The 18,173-nt window shown below is 43.5% G+C and overlaps 1 protein-coding gene across 2 annotated transcripts in view; it reads right to left on the bottom strand.

Moving 5' to 3' along the window:
* Window positions 1–18,173, bottom strand: part of LOC129157228 (zinc finger protein 234-like) — a 159,285-nt gene that overhangs the window by 112,634 nt on the left and 28,478 nt on the right. For both annotated transcript variants that reach the window (XR_011515839.1, XM_070543093.1), the window contains exons 5-6: window positions 18,087–18,173; window positions 16,534–16,615 (exon numbers count right to left, since the gene is read on the bottom strand). The exon at window positions 18,087–18,173 is cut by the window's right edge and continues 26 nt beyond it. The gene's annotated coding sequence lies outside the window, so the exon portion shown is untranslated. The remainder of the gene's footprint in view (window positions 1–16,533; window positions 16,616–18,086) is intronic.

Genomic DNA, 18,173 nt, shown 5'->3' with positions numbered 1-18,173 from the left:
AAAGGATTGAAACCTGGCAGCATCAGTCTCCTTATTCAAATGGAGATGCTCTCCCTCCATACTAGACCAGAGTTTCTCCTGTTCCTCCTTTTTGTGGAGAAAATCTAGGTGCTGGTGGTTGACACGAGCACTCTGTTCTTCTGAAGCTTCTTCTTTAACCAGAACCACCTGTTGAAAATCTGGAGGAAACACAGAAACATATTATGTGAATTACAGACAGCTGTACCTGTGTTTTCACACATATAACAGTTGTATTAGTTCTTTAAACTGACAGTAGAATGAAATGTATTTACAACTGGAAACTGAACTTTGAGCCTCTATAAAATCATATGAGCCTTAACCCTCAGGCTTCACTTTAATTTTCATACAAGAGTCATTAGAGGACAAAAACTTCCGCTTGTAAAGTGGCTATAAAAAATGTATACATTCATGTTTTTTTTGTAACTTTTTTTTCATATATCTGTTGAACAACTTCAGCCCTGCTCAAACATAAAAAAAAATTAAATCATTTTGAAGCTTTTAACCCCTGAAATGCCAGTGTGAATACTCAAAGTCATTGATGTAATTTATGAAGAAAAAAAAGAAAAAAAAAACAGTGTTGCAAGTTCCTGCGGGTCAGAAACTGTGGCGAGAAACGAGGGTCACGGAAGGGTCGCAGAGATAAGAGATCAGAACTTGCTTCCGGGAGCAAAACTGGGCAGAAGGTCAAGAAGTGTCTGACCCAACCATCAGCAGGAGAGGTGGGACTGAAGGAGACAGAGTGAAAAGAGCTCATCAGGAGACGACAAGCCTTCATGGAGAATGCTGGACTTCTGGAAAAGACACCAAATGGCCTGTGTTAAGCTGAAATGCCTTCATGAAGTATCCTGCACGTAGCGAAAACGACACCAAATGTCTTGTGTCGAGCTAAAAAGTGTGAAACTGGTAAATGACCCCATGACCTTGCTGTCATGTGATAATGATATATGTGTAACTAGAAGACTTTTACCTTGTCTAGGCGGTCCCAAGAAGAGTATAAAAAGAGCAGCCAGGAGTAGAGAAAAAAGATTTTGGGGCAGTCGACAGTGAGAGACAGAGCAGATTTGGAATAGAAGAGAAAACCGGAGAATATTCTCCTTAACGTGAGATTTGTAACCGGAGCTTTCAGAATGAGGCTGGAACAGCTAGAGCTGCGGCTGAGCGCTGTCCGAATGCTGAAACACAAGTGAGAAGAATAACATCACTGAAGAAATTACTTGATTAAACGTCATGGCTGGATTGAAATCTAGTAATGAGGTGATATGCCAGAATTTGTGTAGCACGGGCCTCGTTTGTGGTGTCGCGGGGAGGTTCTGTCACTGACTGTAAAGTAGCCATGTTTCCTGGTTTCACAGCTTCCCCTGCCGGGTATCGTTACGCTCAATGGAGGGGCTGGACGCCAGGAATATGTATAATGTGTGGAACTCTGTGCTCCTTGATTAAGTGGTCGGGGCTCCGGGAGGAGAAGCCGTGCCACCTGTAAAGGGGGAAGGACTTATACCTGGGAGCATTGGAACTCTCTGCCCCAATAAAAATTTGTTTTTGCAGGACCTGCTTGAGACATGGACCCAGCATCTGCTCTTGGCAGGTCTGTGAGTGCACCCATGGAGGCGAAAGCAGAGACGGGTGTTGCTTTATTAAAAAAATGGTGTTTTGTTGGTAGGAATGATCTTAGCCTGCAGATATGAGAAGAGACAGCTGAACAGAGAAAAAGCACCCAGTCAGCTGAGCAACAAGAGACAAGCAGAATGTGCAGGAAGTGGTGACATCACCCCTCCCCCAGCAAGTTCTGTTAAGAAGTGGGAGTCCTGAACTAACAGCTCCATATGATTCTGACCTGAAGGACAGCTACACTGATAAAGCGCAAGCAGACCTGTCCTCCCCTATTCGGCAAACCTATAAAAGAGAGCTGAAATGGAAAATCAAGTTTCAAAAGGGATGTTATTTTGTTGCCAGTCCCCACATGCCAATGACAATGGCAAGAAACGGGGTCAAAAGGTGGGCCATATTGAACTGGCTTGTGCGAGCAAAATCAGCCAGCCGACAGGAGCTGGGCTGCAGGTCAAAAAACTGTGGTCAGAAACAAGGGTCACAGGAGGGTCAAGAGGACAGTTCAGAACTTGCTGTCAGGGACAGAACTAGGCAAAAGGTCAGGCTGGCTGGCCCCACCCCTGGATCCACCCCTGGCTTGGAAAGATGGGATTGGAGGAGAACAGAGTGAAGACAAGCCCATCAGATCCAGAAGCCCTCTCGGGAACATTGGAGAGAAACTGAAGAATGCTGCAAAAGATGATGTAATGACCTGTGTTAAGAAGAATGCTGCATGTATGACCTGTGTTAAGAAGAATGCTGCATGTAGTGAAAATGATACCAAATGTCTTGTGTTGAGCTACAAAGTGTGTATCTGGTAAATGACCCCATGACCTCACCGTTATGAGGTAATGATACATGTGACTTTTTACCTTGTCTAAGCTGGCCCAGGGAGGGTATAAAAGAGCAGCCCTGAGCAGAGCTGAAACACAGAGTTGGGGCATAAGACAGAGAGAGACAGAGCACATTTGGAGAGGTCATCCTCCGTCCTCTGGACGGGGGACGACAGGTCAGTTTTCTGAGTTTTTTGGGGCAGTCGACAGAAGCAGAAGGAGCCGTAGCTCGAAGACAGAGTTGGTGTAAATCAATTCCTTATTTCTTAATTAATCATTAGGACTAATTTCTCCTTGGGGGAAGTGGTTAGTTTTATATTTACTCATTTTTGTATTTTTTGATCTTGTAATAAATTTTTTGGAAAGAGATTCACATTCCTGATTCTTCCAGGTTCTTTTTAAAGCGTAAAGGTGGGAGCCCTGGCCATAGGGCAGAGGTAAGCACATTAATTACAGGTTCCTGAATTATCAGGATTTACTTTACGGTTTGTGACAGATTAATATAAAGAAACCTTAAGATAAAAGGAGCTTGTCTCCTTCCTCTCCTGCGAGTAACGAGGTGTCTTAAGGATGATCAAATCAAAACATTAGAGGTTAATTTTGGCTCTGATCGCAAGTGTGAAAAAGTCTCTATCAGCGCTGGGAGGTTGGATTAATTAGATAAATTGATAAATCTATGTTAGCCTGATCAACTAACAAGAATCATTTTATAGTTACTAACCGCCCACATGAGCTGACAGGGGCGCAATTAATCCTAATAACCCAAATAATTGCCAGCGGGCTGGCCTCCCGTCGGGCTTCGTCCCTAGTATCTAAACCAAAGATAACGGGATTGCTTAAAAAGAAGTGGGCTACTACAAAGGGACAAGTCTTGCATATCATTCTACCTTTAAAATAGAAGACTGATTCTAACTTAGGAAGTCCATAATCCAGGGTCTAGTACAATAAAACTCACCAATATCCCCATCGAACCCTGAAAGATGCACAGTCTCATAAGTTCTAACGGAACTGGGTTTTAACGGAACCGACAAATGGGACGTGCACACGACATGGCGCCGCAGACTTCGGAACAAGGCGCTGCAGTTGCTTTCCCTCGGCTGCAAAACCTAGAGGATGACGGGAAACACCTGGCTCTCACCTGATCTAAGATCTGATTGGTTCAAATTTTGATCCAAACTTCCGGTGGTAGAACATGAAATGATAGTTGTTCACATGTATTCTGTAAATCATGTTATGTTGATGATGACAACTATATCAGGGTATATACAGCAATCCTTAAGTAAAATTTACTACTTTTTAATACTTTTTTTTACTACCTTCAGAATTTTTTTAAAACCATCACAACACTAAATTGCAAGTGTTAATCAGTGTAATAAAAATGAACTTGTCATCTGTTGTATAATTGCTTTATACAAGTTATTGATCACTACTGTTTGTCAATCACACTTATCATGAGGATATAATCAAGGATAATCATGGTAGAGCCGAACATAATGTGATCATGAGGATGTAATCAAGGTAATCCTGGTGGAGGTGTGCAGCTTTGCACGCACATCAGGGAATGTATAAGGAGCAGAGCAGAGCTCAGAGCTGTTAGAGCTGCTTGTTGGATTCTACCTGACGAGGTTCATGGATTACATGTGTTCAGTTCTTCACCTATCATGGATTACGTTTTCTAACTGGGGTGTTCAGCTCTCCACCCATAAGCAACGGTAAGAGAAATGTTTCGTTCATGATTGATAACTTGTATGAATGCCGGTTGAATAAAGCCTTGTTGTTCATCTGATATTCAAGTTGTGTTTCATTGTTTCTGGCGTCGACTTGACAACGATCCTGATTAAATAAATATAAAGTGTAAAAAGAGACTTTGAGTCTTTTAAGGTAATTAAAATAAAATAAAACATTTTATTTTAGAACATTTTTGGCGTCACGAACAGGATCAGTCAAGCTATTCCAGCAACAATGAAGTGTTTTTGGAGAAGCAAAAAGGAGCCGAGTGCTTCTGGGGAGGGAACGCCGATTCCCGTGCCGATTCCCGGCTGGGAAACGGAGGAGTTCCGAACCATTGGTGATATGTTAAGGCAGCGCGGTGGACGCCCTGGGCCGTGGGGAGAGTTAAATGGAGTGGTCAGCCCCGCCGTGGTGCTGGACCGTTTGACGCGGATAGAAGTTAAAGAAAAAGCGCCGCTGGCAGGAGTGAGAGATATGATGTGGCTTTTTGCAGAAGCATGGAAAAAACAGGAGTTAGAATTGAGCAGTTGTAGAGAGCGAGCGGCGCAGGAGAAAATCCATGCTGAAGAAGTTGGAAAATCATGCTCAGAGTTTGAGCAGAGAGTGTGTGTGATGGGGAAAGAGCTAAAGCATGCTCAGAATGTTTTGGATAAAACGCTGACTTTTGTGTCTCGAGCGCAAAGGAAGGAAAAGAAGCGACCTCGTAGAACAGGTCCTGCTCAGATCCGGGCGTTTGTAAAGAATGTTGGTGAAGATTGGGACCCTGAGAAATGGAACGGGGATCTTTGGGGGGATGATGAGGAGGAGGAGTGGGCGATTAAACCTGACCCACCACCTCAGCCCTTGTATCCATCATTACAGGGGATAAAGATGTCAGAACAAAGACCTATTACTAGGCGTCGGCGAGAACAGCAAATTATTCCACCAATACTGGTAGATATGGTGGATGATCAGGGACGGCCGGAACTCGATGAGGCGGGTAATATAAGAAGGATGTTACAACAGCAGCCACAACCCGCCCCTAGGCTGCTAACAACGCTAGAGGATTATTCACAAGATGAGTTAAATCACATGAATGGGAAGCTGAAACAGCGCCCAGGCGAACCAACTGACTCCTGGCTTAATCGCCTTATGGAGGATGGCGCGTGTGATATAGCCATAGATGCCGGTGATGCCATGAGATTTTCAGGATTAAGTACTGATGCACAGATAAATGCTGAATACCGGGCTACAGTCCGGGCATTGCCAGCTGATGAAGATTTCAATGTGGGGGATGCATATGCTCTGGCATGTCATGTAATCTATCCTACCACGGCGGACTGGTCTGAGATTAAAGGGCAATGGCAGACAGTGAGAGATGCCATTCAGCGGCTCACCAGACTCACTATTAGAGAGCAAGTGGCTCGAAACGGGGGAGCTGGAGTGGTGGACTGTAACATCTCTAAGGCAACTAGAGATCACCTCATCAGACATGCCCCACCACATTATAAACCCATGGTGACCAGCTTGTTGTTTGGCGCGGCAGACCAGACTTTTGCCGCGATAAAAGATCGTCTTGGCGAACTCACCACGCTGGGTGATTGGTCTGAGACGAGGGGAGAGGGAGCTAGAACTGAAAATAAACCCAGGATTGATCCACATTCAAGGGGTCGTAAAGGGGGGGCAATGGGCCCCTCTAGAACAGATCTGTGGAGGGCACTGCGACAAGCGGGAGTGCCGTTTGAGGAGATTGATGGATTGCCCACTAATGCATTGATGGAGAAATGCAGCCAAATGGGACTGAAGGTCCATTGTCAGTTCAGACATTGTCCTGAAAAGGACGACAGGATGTCTGTGTCAGAATTGGTTGGAATGTTGCAGAATGTGATCAGGGAGGTGGCGTCGAAGCCTGCTGAACCTTCCGCCCCTCCCAAGGAATCTTCAGAGGAGGAGAGTTCAGATGAGTGTTATCAGGTGGCGGCAGTGAAGCGTAGAAAGGAAAAGCAGCACCGAAGGGAACATGATGATGAATAGGATGAAGGTCAAGCTCGGGTTGTTGCCAGTGCCTCAGGATGGTCAATAAATGATATCAGACCACATGTGGAATTACAGATTTATTGGAAAAAATCAGTACAGACAGTAATGGCATTGGTTGACACTGGGGCGGAGGCCTCGGTAATTCATGGCAATCCTGATAAAATAAAGGGAAACATTGTACCTTTGACTGGACTTGGGGGGCAGATGTTAGTAGGAAAGGGAGTAACTTTACCCTTAAAAATAGGAAATCAACCTATTAGAAATTACAGTGTAGTAGTGGCTCCTGCAAAGGAATGGATTATTGGAATGGATATATTGGCCGGAATGACTCTTCATCTGAAACATGGTCGATTTTGTTTTGGTATAAACAGAATCCACACCATTTTGGTAGGCAAGGTCAAAATGACACCTTTTCCCATTCCTGAAGCAACACAGGTGGTATCACAAAAACAATACCGGTTGCCTGGGGGTCAGAAAGAAATTACGGACACTATTAAAGAATATCTGGAGGCAGGAGTTTTGAAAACATGCACCACACGGTGGAATAATCCCTTATGGCCAGTGAAGAAATCAGATGGTTCATGGAGAATGACTGTGGATTATAGAGCGCTGAATAAACATACTCCTCCTTTAACGTCTGCGGTTCCGGATGTTATCACGATTGTGGAAAGGGTGCAGCATCACTCTGGTACATGGTATGCGGTGATAGATTTGGCAAATGCTTTCTTTACCATACCTATCCCTGAGGACAAGATGGAACAGTTTGCCTTTACATGGGAAGGAAGACAGTACACCTTCACCAGATTACCACAAGGGTATTTGCATTCACCCACAATCTGTCATAGGATAGTGGCTGAAAATCTGTCGACTTTAAAGATCCCATCAGGCATATTGCTATCACACTACATTGATGACATCATGATTCAGGGAAACACTAAAGAAGAGGTTGAGCAATTGCTCCTACTTCTGATAACACATATGAAGAATCATGGATGGGAGATAAATCCAGAGAAAGTGCAGGGATCTGCACAGTCAGTGAAGTTCTTGGGAATTATCTGGAATAGAGGGGAAAGAGAAATAACAACTAAAGCTAAAGAGAAAATAGCACGGTTCCCAATACCACAGAATAAGACAGATGCTCAGCGGTATATTGGGTTGTTTGGGTTCTGGAGACACCACATACCTCATTTAGGACAGATCTTGCAGCCTCTGTACAGATGCACTCGGAAGAAGGAGCAGTTTGAATGGGGGCCTGATCAACAACAGTCATTTGAACTAGCTAAAGAGGCCATCCAACAAGCTGTTTCTTTGGGGAAGATGTTGTCAGGACCAGTGGAGTTACAGGTTTCTGCAGTAAATGATTATGCTAACTGGAGTTTGTGGCAAAAACAAGATAGGTGCAGAAAACCTTTGGGTTTTTGGTCTAGGAAATTGCCTGATGCAGGACAGAGATATACTCCATTTGAAAAACAGTTGTTGGCATGTTATTGGGCTTTGTTGGAAACAGAAGCCCAAACTGTGGGGCATGAAGTAATGATGAGAACACATATACCCATTCTAACTTGGGTCATGAGCAATCCTACAACTCACCGCATAGGGGTAGCTCAAGAGGCTAGCATCATAAAATGGAAGTGGTATGTTTCTGAGAGAATGAAACCAGGAGAAAAAGGAGTATCAATGCTCCACGAGCAAGTGGCAGACGTTCCAGAAATGGATGAAGTGCCTTTTGAGGTAAAACCAATCCAGGATTCTCCTGTGAAACTGGGGGTAAGATGGAGCGAACTCACCCCAGAGCAGCAGGAGCGAGCCTGGTTCACTGATGGTTCCTGTCAATATGTGGCAGGAACCAGGAAATGGAAGGCTGGGGCATTTAACCCTGGTACACAACAAGTTATGGAACTCACAGGGACAGGAAAGAGTAGTCAATGGGCGGAGTTGAAAGCAGTACACATGGTAATAATGGCGGCTGGGGTGCAGGGAGTAAGTATTTATACTGACTCCTGGTCAGTAGCCCAAGGAATGTTAACTTGGATGCCAACTTGGCATGCTACACAATGGAAGATACATTCAAAAGAGGTTTGGGGAGCTGACCTATGGAAGGACATTTGGGAGAAATGCCAAAATATTCCTGTGTCAGTATTACATGTGGATGCTCATACTAATAACAATGATCCTGAATCCCTGCATAATCAGACTGTAGATAAGATAGTGAAAATTCAGGCTGTAAGACAATCAAGTCCTGGATTAGCCAAATGGGCTCACGTTACTGCTGGACATTGGGGTGTGCAGGGAACATTGAAATGGGCGAGGGACAGAGGAATAGATCTCATCATTGATGATATTAAAACTGCCATAGAAGATTGTGAACCTTGTCAACATCAGAAAAAGAGAATCCCTCGACATATACAGGGACAGATACATCGAGGTAAACAAGCGGGACAGTGTTGGCAGATTGATTTCATTGGACCATTGCCAAAAAGTAAAAACTGTAAGTATGCATGCACAGCCGTGGATACGGTGTCAGGGGTACTGGTGGTGCATCCGTGTCATAACGCCAATCAGGAGGCTACATTGAAATGTCTGTCATTAATAGAGACCTATTATGGACTACCTTTGCAGGTTCAGACTGATAATGGTACCCATTTCACTGGAAATAAGATCAAAGAATGGGCAGAGAACAACGCGGTAGAATGGATCTATCATGTAGCATATCACCCGAAAGCTAGTGGACTCATTGAGAGAATGAATGGGTTACTGAAAGAGAAACTAAGGAAACTATCGGTTACTAATTCTTTGGACAAATGGAGAGAAAATCTGACTAGGGCAGTACATCAGTTAAATAACAGACCCGTGGGGGATGGAGTTACTCCACTGATGCTAATGGTTGCCAGGGCAGGAAGGGAAACAACTTCTACTGACCCTCCTATACGAATGTGGAAACTAACTTCTGAGGCAGAACTCCCTGTTAGAGCAACTGCGGGCTCTGTGGGATTAGATCTTAAAATCTTGGAAAGCATCACTTTAGTAACCAATAAAGTGACAGTGGTAAAAACAGGATTGGGAATTCAATGTCCACCAGGAACTTATGCTCATGTGTGTCCAAGAAGTGGTTTAGCTTTGAGGGGTCTAACCATTTTAGCTGGGGTAATAGACTCAGACTATCAAGGGGAAATAGGTGTGGTGTGTCAGCATACAGGTAAAGAACCGTTGGTACTGGAAAAAGGAGACAAGATAGCTCAGTTAGTAATCAAACGGTGTGTAATGTCCAAAGTTGAAGAGATTACTAAACCTACCACTATCACTCAGAGGGGTGAAACTGGGTTTGGATCATCAGACTTTACTGCGGGGGCAAAAGTGTGGGTGGAGCAGCTCAATGGTCCTCCCAGAGCTGGAGAGATTATTGCACAGGGAAAAGATGCTGTGGTAAGTGTATTGTTCCCCGGAGAGGAAAAATGGATTAATATTCCGATAAACAAATGTTACAGGAGAGAAAATTAATGCTTGTCATTCTATCTGCAGTTTTGTATGTATCCCATAGGCGGGTGTCTGAGTGACGGTGGTTGACTGGGTCCCCTTCCCCTACAAAAGGATTGAACCCTTGTCGAGGCGATGGATGGGCTCCGCGGACCTGGTGGTGTCGGATGTTTGGTCATCGTCCTCCATGTCCTCGCTGTCATCGCACTGAGGGCACATTTCTGTTGGGGGCTCACGGAAGGACAAGTGTTGGAAGAAGGGGTCATGGGCCATCTGGAATTGGTTAGCAGTATGTCCAACCGCACTCAAGGCACATTCACATGCAGAGCAAATGACGCTTGCTACTTGGGAAACCTAACATCTACCGGTAAGATGTACCGGTGCAGAGGATGTCTTAAAATCCGAGGAAGGGTGATCAGCCCGGGGGTGTTGGTTCAAGGATCAACAGTAACCTTTAATTCTGCAGCGCGCATCTGTGCATACCATCAGGGGAATGGTACTTGCATACAAAATGGCACAAATTGGAGTATGAAGGTTGATCGCGATTTCCGGATCAGGAATGGAACTGTAATCACAGGAGGATACGCCTATTTGTACATATTCTGGGTGCTGCCCGACACAGCTAGAGCTACGCAGACAGCTGTAGCTCCCCTGGTTCACACTTGTCAACAAATGGGACAAATAAGGGTAGCCGAATATGTGCGATGGACTGTGAAATTCCCTCCTATTCCGCCTTGTAACAGGAGGAGGCGAGCATGGTATGACACCGTGCTAGGAGGAACTGGAACTTTGTATGGTCTGGCTAACACAGCAGACAATGAGGTGACACGAACTATGCTGTCCAACACTGGAGAATACACCGCACAAGCTGTCACCAAGACTGCAAGATGGATGCCTTCGACTGTATCTAGTCAGTTAGAAGGAAGTGATGTGTGGAAAAGTGTATTTAAATGGAATCTAAAGCTTTGGAATGAAACTTATGATGCATTGCATAATTTGTCACACATAGGTAATTGGACAGTCTGTTCCTTGCAGACTATTCATGCTGAGACACAGAGAAATAGGTTTCAAATACAGGTAATGAGTAATAACTATCATGCATGGCGAACATTATGGAACATCAGTAGTTCATTATGGCTACAGCTACATGCAGAAATGACGATTTGTAATAAATCTATGTGTACTGGATACTGGGATCAGTATAATATGACATCAGTAATGACTGTGTGTAGATATCAGATACTGCCGGTGATAACCACTAAAGGGTTTTGGTATCTCCATGTTAGTGGAGAGTGGTGGGATGTTAAAACAAATCGAACATATGAAGTAAAACACTGTGATGAGACTGATAAGGGTTTAGCCTGCCCATTGGTAAAAGGACATAGCAATCCATGTTTCACTGATTCAAGGGTCGTACTCTGTGATTGGACGGTCACACCCCCAGAGGAACAGTTTTGGCAGGTGGGTCCTAACACCTTATGCGTGGCTACAATGACCAATTCCCCACAGGTACCTTCAGTTCCCTTTTCAGGTTGTCTCAAGGGTATACATATGTGGGAATGGAATAATGTGACCTATTGGTTGAGTAATTACACTGTATCTAGTCGGCTGACTAAGATACAATGGGAGGTTTTACACTCCCCTTGGACACTCTCACTGGAACAATTCAAATGCACATTGGATGGTTCCACTGAAGTGGCAAAATTGATTGACTCTCATAGGTCCAACCTTTCCAGGCTCATGGTGTCTACTCTTGTGGCACAAGGGGAAATAAAACATGTTGCTACATTGATTGAACAGGCTTCCGCTCATCATTGGTGGGATATATTTACAGGCATGTCGAGTACCGCTAATAAAGTGCTAATTCCACCTATGATTGCAGCATTAATTATAATCAGCATTCTAACATTGTGTAATCTTATTATTTGTTGGTATGTTATTCGATTAAGAAGAGAAATAAATTGGGTAATAATGCAAAGACTACGATGAAAATTAAAGTGGAACTACAAGGTATGTTATAAATGACGTTGGTTTTGATGGGGAAATGGTGATGGATCCATGATGTTACATAAATTAGATGAAAAGTTCAAGAGTGGAATGTAATAAAAATGAACTTGTCATCTGTTGTATAATTGCTTTATACAAGTTATTGATCACTACTGTTTGTCAATCACACTTATCATGAGGATATAATCAAGGATAATCATGGTAGAGCCGAACATAATGTGATCATGAGGATGTAATCAAGGTAATCCTGGTGGAGGTGTGCAGCTTTGCACGCACATCAGGGAATGTATAAGGAGCAGAGCAGAGCTCAGAGCTGTTAGAGCTGCTTGTTGGATTCTACCTGACGAGGTTCATGGATTACATGTGTTCAGTTCTTCACCTATCATGGATTACGTTTTCTAACTGGGGTGTTCAGCTCTCCACCCATAAGCAACGGTAAGAGAAATGTTTCGTTCATGATTGATAACTTGTATGAATGCCGGTTGAATAAAGCCTTGTTGTTCATCTGATATTCAAGTTGTGTTTCATTGTTTCTGGCGTCGACTTGACAACGATCCTGATTAAATAAATATAAAGTGTAAAAAGAGACTTTGAGTCTTTTAAGGTAATTAAAATAAAATAAAAAATTTTATTTTAGAACAATCAGCGACCTATTTACACATATTTTAACATATACAGGTGCTGGCCAGTAAATTAGAATATCATCAAAAGGTTGAAAATATTTCAGTAATTCCATTCAAAACGTGAAACTTGTACATTATATTCATGCAATGCACACAGACCAATGTATTTCCGATGTTTATTACGTTTAATTTTGATATTTATAGGTGACAACCAATGAAAACATCAAATCTGGTATCTCAGAAAATTAGAATATTCTAAAGGCCAATGAAAAAATGTTTGTTTCTCTAATGTTGGCCAACTGAAAAGAATGAACATGAAAAGAATGTGCATGTATAGCACTCAATACTTAGTCGGGGCTCCTTTTGCCTCAATAACTGCAGTAATGCGGCGTGGCATGGACTCGATCAGTCTGTGGCACTGCTCAGGTGTTATGAGAGCCCAGGTTGCTCTGATAGTCGTCTTCAGCTCCTCTGCATTGTTGGGTCTAGCGTATTGCATCCTCCGCTTCACAATACCCCATAGATTTTCTATGGGGTTAAGGTCAGGCGAGTTTGCTGGCCAATCAAGGACAGGGATACCATGGTCCTTGAACCAGGTGCTGGTGGTTTTGGCACTGTGTGCAGGTGCCAAGTCCTGTTGAAAGGTGAAGTCTGCATCCCCATAAAGTTGGTCAGCAGCAGGAAGCATGAAGTGCTCTAAAACTTCCTGGTAGACGGCTGCATTGACCCTGGACCTCAGGAAACAGAGTGGGCCAACACCGGCAGATGACATGGCACCCCACACCATCACTGACGGTGGAAACTTTACACTGGACCTCATGCAACGTGAATTCTGTGCTTCTCCGCTCTTCCTCCAGACTCTGGGTCCTTGATTTCCAAAGGAAATGCAGAACTTGCTTTCATCAGAAAACATAACTTTGGACCACTCAGCATCAGTCCAGTCCTTTTTGTCCTTGGCCCAGGCGAGACGCTTCTTGCGCTGTTTCTTGTTCAAGAGTGGCTTGACACACGGAATGCGACACCTGAATCCCATGTCTTTCATGAGTCTCCTCGTGGTGGTTCTTGAAGCGCTGACTCCAGCTGCAGTCCACTCTTTGTGGATCTCCCCCACATTTTTGAATGGGTTTGTCGTCACAATTCTCTGCAGGGTGCGGTTATCCCTAGAGCTTGTACACTTTTTTTCTACAAAATTTTTTCCGTCCCTTCGCCTGTCTGTTAATGTGCTTGGACACAGAGCTCTGCGAACAGCCAGCTTCTTTAGCAATCACCTTTTGTGTCTTGCCCTCCTTGTGCAAGGTGTCAATGATTGTCTTTTGGACAGCTGTTAAGTCAGAAGTCTTCCCCATGATTGTGGTGCCTTCAAAACAAGACTGAGGGACCTTTTAAAGGCCTTTGCAGGTGTTTTGAGTAAATCAGCTGATTAGAGTGGCAGCAGGTGTCTTCTATATTCAGCCTTTTCAGAATATTCTAATTTTTTGAGATACCAAATTTGGAGTTTTCATTAGTTGTCACTTATGAATATCAAATTTAAATGTAATGAACATTGGAAATACATTGGTCTGTGTGCATTGCATGAATATAATGTACAAGTTTCACGTTTTGAATGGAATTACTGAAATATTTTCAACCTTTTGATGATATTCTAATTTACTGGCCAGCACCTGTATAACATACAAAAAGAATAGACTTAGAGACTCACTGATGTTGACAACGTATTGCACATATTTATTTTACTTAGAAAATAAGCCAGGCACTTCTGTTCAGCGGTTCAGACAGTTGACCACGAGGCCTGAAATGATGCACAACGACCACTGAATATGACGTCATCATTATGTGACCGGATATGCTAAAGTAGGGCTGCTCGATTATGGCAAAAACAATAATCACGATTATTGTGACTGAAATTGAGATCTCGATTATTTAAGACGATGTTTCAATTTATGTAGATTTTTATTTTTTTATTTTTATTCAGTCATAAAACTGCTCAGGGCACAATCAGGGCAAAAATAAACAAGAAACAAGATGATCACTAAAATAACTCCTGATTCCCAGTATAAAAAGACCAATATACTTACAGCTCATAGTCTATGACCCAAGGGCTATAGACCTTGGTTTAACTCATTTAAGTCTAACCAGCACAGACCCAAATACCAATATCTTGCAAATACTGACAGCAAGAATTATACAGTGGCATTTATAACAAATACATGCAAATAAATTGATGTTCACTAAATGTTGCATAACATTTATTTAGTCATGTCAAGGTGCTGTAGGAGCGTGCACTAGCACTGCGTCCTCAGAGAGATTAGTTATCAGCGTGAGGAACTTATTTCTACCTTATTTATAAACTATTTATTTACAGGTCCATCAGTTAATGTAATAATTGTCCCAACCACAGCTGCACCCCCCACCCCCCAACCCGGTCTCACAGCAATCGGGGCAAGCTGCACATGTGTTTAGCGCGCCGCACGCGCACATTTAGCCGTTTTTAGCGGCTCAGGAGTCCGCAGGTGCGGTGTGTGTGTCACTCACTCTGGTTACTCCAACAAGGAGCCGGCTCCGAGAGCTGTTTCTTTAGCGACTGACACATCACTACATCATTCCCTTTCCTAATGTCCTGAAGAACGGTCCGGAGCGCAGGCGGAGTGTTTAGCTAACCTGCAGGAAATGTCGACGACAGTTATCCAGAAAGTAGATAAGGGTTACCAGAGATGTTTCTGAGGTGTTCGCTAGGTACTTTTAAGATTTAAAAAATCAAGAAGGGGGTCTGAGAAGCTGTTAGAAATAGCATCAAAGTCGCCAAGTTGGCAACACTGTGGAGGAGCGCTTCATTTGCTACTCAGGGCAGCGCAAGTCGGCGGAGCAAATAATCGGCTTGTTTTGTTTTTATAATGGTTCAAAACATTTCATTCGCAATATATTTCTATGTCGATGTTCAGAATACGACATCTGATAGTCTGAAAAAAATAATACCTAATTTGGAAAAAATAATACCTCTGAGACCAAATTTAACACTTTTAATGGCCTTAAATTTGACTATTTTTATTTATCACTTTTTAATACTTTTTAAAACCCCGCGGACACCCTGTATATAGGCCATAAAGAGAAATGTGTTTTGTCACGTTTCCTATGAGCACACTGAAGCTACAGCTGATAACCTTTACTTATTATTACAGTCATGTCTCCATATAGAATATATGATATCCACAAGCACGTGAGGATGTGTTTCAGCTGCTAACAGGCACCAGAATTACAATTGAAAATTGAACAAGTGTGAACGCTAACGCGATATCTTCAGTCATCGTCACCCGCGAGCTACACATGCAGGAAACGCCGGCTTTCAGCCACTCCCACCCCGCAGGGACTTAAACACACACCGCCATCAGCTTCTGGAGGCGGCTGAGCCCCGCTGCGGTCCAGGTCCGACCCGGCTTTCAGCCACTCCCCCTGCTGCTTCCGTCTGCTCTCGTCTGTTTTCCAGGCGAGCCGCTACTCAACTCGAACACGGCCATTCTCTGCGCCTCCCGTCTTCTTTAAACCGCCAAGAATCGTTCCACCTACGCACACGCTTCTCTGCTCCATACCGTTTCAAACTGTCTCGCTTCTCCTCGCCAGTTTTAAAGCGTTTTGCCGGAGATTTCACCAAGAAATCCCATCCCTGTGGCGGCGCGATCTTCCTGCGTGCTTGTGTGTTTCTAGCGTGGTTCCACTTCGTCTTTAATAGTGAACTTATAGTTCACGTGACAATAACTAGAATCGTGCAGTACGTGGCTAGAGGCATGCAGGTTCACGCGCGCGAAATGTAAACGGCGGCTTCCTACAGGGTGCGGCCATGATGTAGGTGAAAGCCGGTATGTAAATGACAAATAAGGCTTGGGCGCCACCCGGGCAGTGAGTCGTCAAGTATTTACCGCCCGACGAGAAAATTTAGCGCCATTGGCGCTCGGGCGCTTTAAAGGTCCACCCCTGCCACACTTTGGAACTCTCTCCCACTAAACATCAGGAACGCCGTCTCTCTTTCTACTTTTAAGTCACTGCTTAAAACCCACTTCTTTAAATTGGCCTTCTCTTAAGATCAACCCAGCATCCCCCAGTCTGTTTACTATGTTTCATGTTGTTTTATTATGTGTTTATTGCATTTTTTGTGAAGCCTGACTGACCTAAAAAGTGCTAGACAAGTTTAATGTATTATTATTATTATTATTATTATTATTATTATTATTATTATTATTATCACTTACAACCGCAGAAGGCAAAGTGTGTCCCCACTCCCTGTTCAGCCATTTTCCTGCACCAGATCTGGCGTTTACAGATGTTTCACACCTGTGTGAATAACACAGCTGTCTAAGAGAAAAACCACTTCTCCAACTCATTTACTTATTTACATTATAGCTGAGGAAAATAATCAAATAAGCGATGCATCGGGATGCGGACATAAACGATTCTGCATCGTAGAAGAGTACGCCATAATCGATTATGGTGGAATGTAGTTTTGTTTTTTTAACGGCGGCACCAGCGCTGCATCCAAATCTGTCAGAGTGAGCGTCCTCCACATTTACCAAGTGGTTCCACTTTAATGTGGTACTGCAGGGCTGAGCGCTTGAGTTGTAACCCGAGACCAAACCGGAACCGAATCAGCCCGACCGGTTCTGTTGGATTTGGGCCGTGAATTATGTTAATTGAGCGGGTTGTCACGCGGCGCGCTCCGCTCGCTCTATCAGCGACTGAGAGAGAGAGAGAGAGACTGTCTGCTCACACGAGAGGATCGGAGGACGCCCCTCAAAAGCGATGCTCCAAACACACGTTATTATTTTCATAATTTAATTATTTTTTCTCCTGGAAGCGCTCAGTCAGACCAAGTGTTGTAATGCTGGGAGATCCGGTCTCGGGGGAGGGGGCGGGGTCAATGACGGTGGCTGCAGCGTGATCGTCTGTCTCTTTTATTTAGGGACACGGAGAAGTTAAAATGAGAGAGAGATGGAATATAGAAGTTCTTGTTCCACTTTATTATTTTGTGTCATGATGATAAACTGATGTTAAATTCAGCTCAAAGAGAAACTGGGAGGAAGCTTTGGTTCATTTTAAGTTACAGGAGATCTTGTTTCCTATCTGCTCCTCCAGAGACAGCATGGACATGAGGGTCACACAGGACAGGTTATTGGAAAGGTTTGTAGTTAGCTGGTTAGTGAAGGAGATCCATCAGCTGGGTAATTTAATCCTAATCCAGCCCACAGCCTTCTGCTGGTGTTATTATCAGAAAGAATAAAACACACATCTTAAATATTATTAGAAGTGTAGAATTTGTTTTATGTTTTATTATTTTCTGCATCAAACAGAACTTGATTCATTCTCCAACATTTCAGAAATTAACCACTGGGTTCAAATGAAACTAAGTCAAACATTTCATTTGGTGTTATTTCTGACACCCTTCAACTGCGGCATAAACATCTGAATCTAGAGCTTCTCAGAGACATGAAACACTCATATATGAACCCATTATGTATTCTATTATTACATTATGTGTCCTGTAGGATTTCAGTACTTTTTTAGATTTTGTGAGTTTTTGCAAAGCGTTTTTCTCAGCCTGAGGCGTGGTGCTGAACGAGGAAACGGATGTTTTACTTCTATTTATCTTCTATTTATCGATGAAAACAAATCAATATGAAATAATCGTGATGCATCGGGATATCGAATCGAATTGAATCGTTGACCCAATAATCGTAATCGAATCGAATCGGGAGACAAGTGAAGATTCACACCTCTAATTTACATATCTGAAAGGTGGCAGCCCTACCTGTGTCCATGCTGTCCAGGTCCAGGTGGTGAAGAACACACGATGAATCAGTCCCAGCTGATGGATGATCCTGAAGTGGTAGCAGGT

The sequence above is a fragment of the Nothobranchius furzeri genome, chromosome 12, assembly GCF_043380555.1.
Source record: "Nothobranchius furzeri strain GRZ-AD chromosome 12, NfurGRZ-RIMD1, whole genome shotgun sequence".
NCBI lineage: Eukaryota > Metazoa > Chordata > Actinopteri > Cyprinodontiformes > Nothobranchiidae > Nothobranchius > Nothobranchius furzeri.
This window is presented reverse-complemented; position numbering and strand designations above follow the sequence as displayed.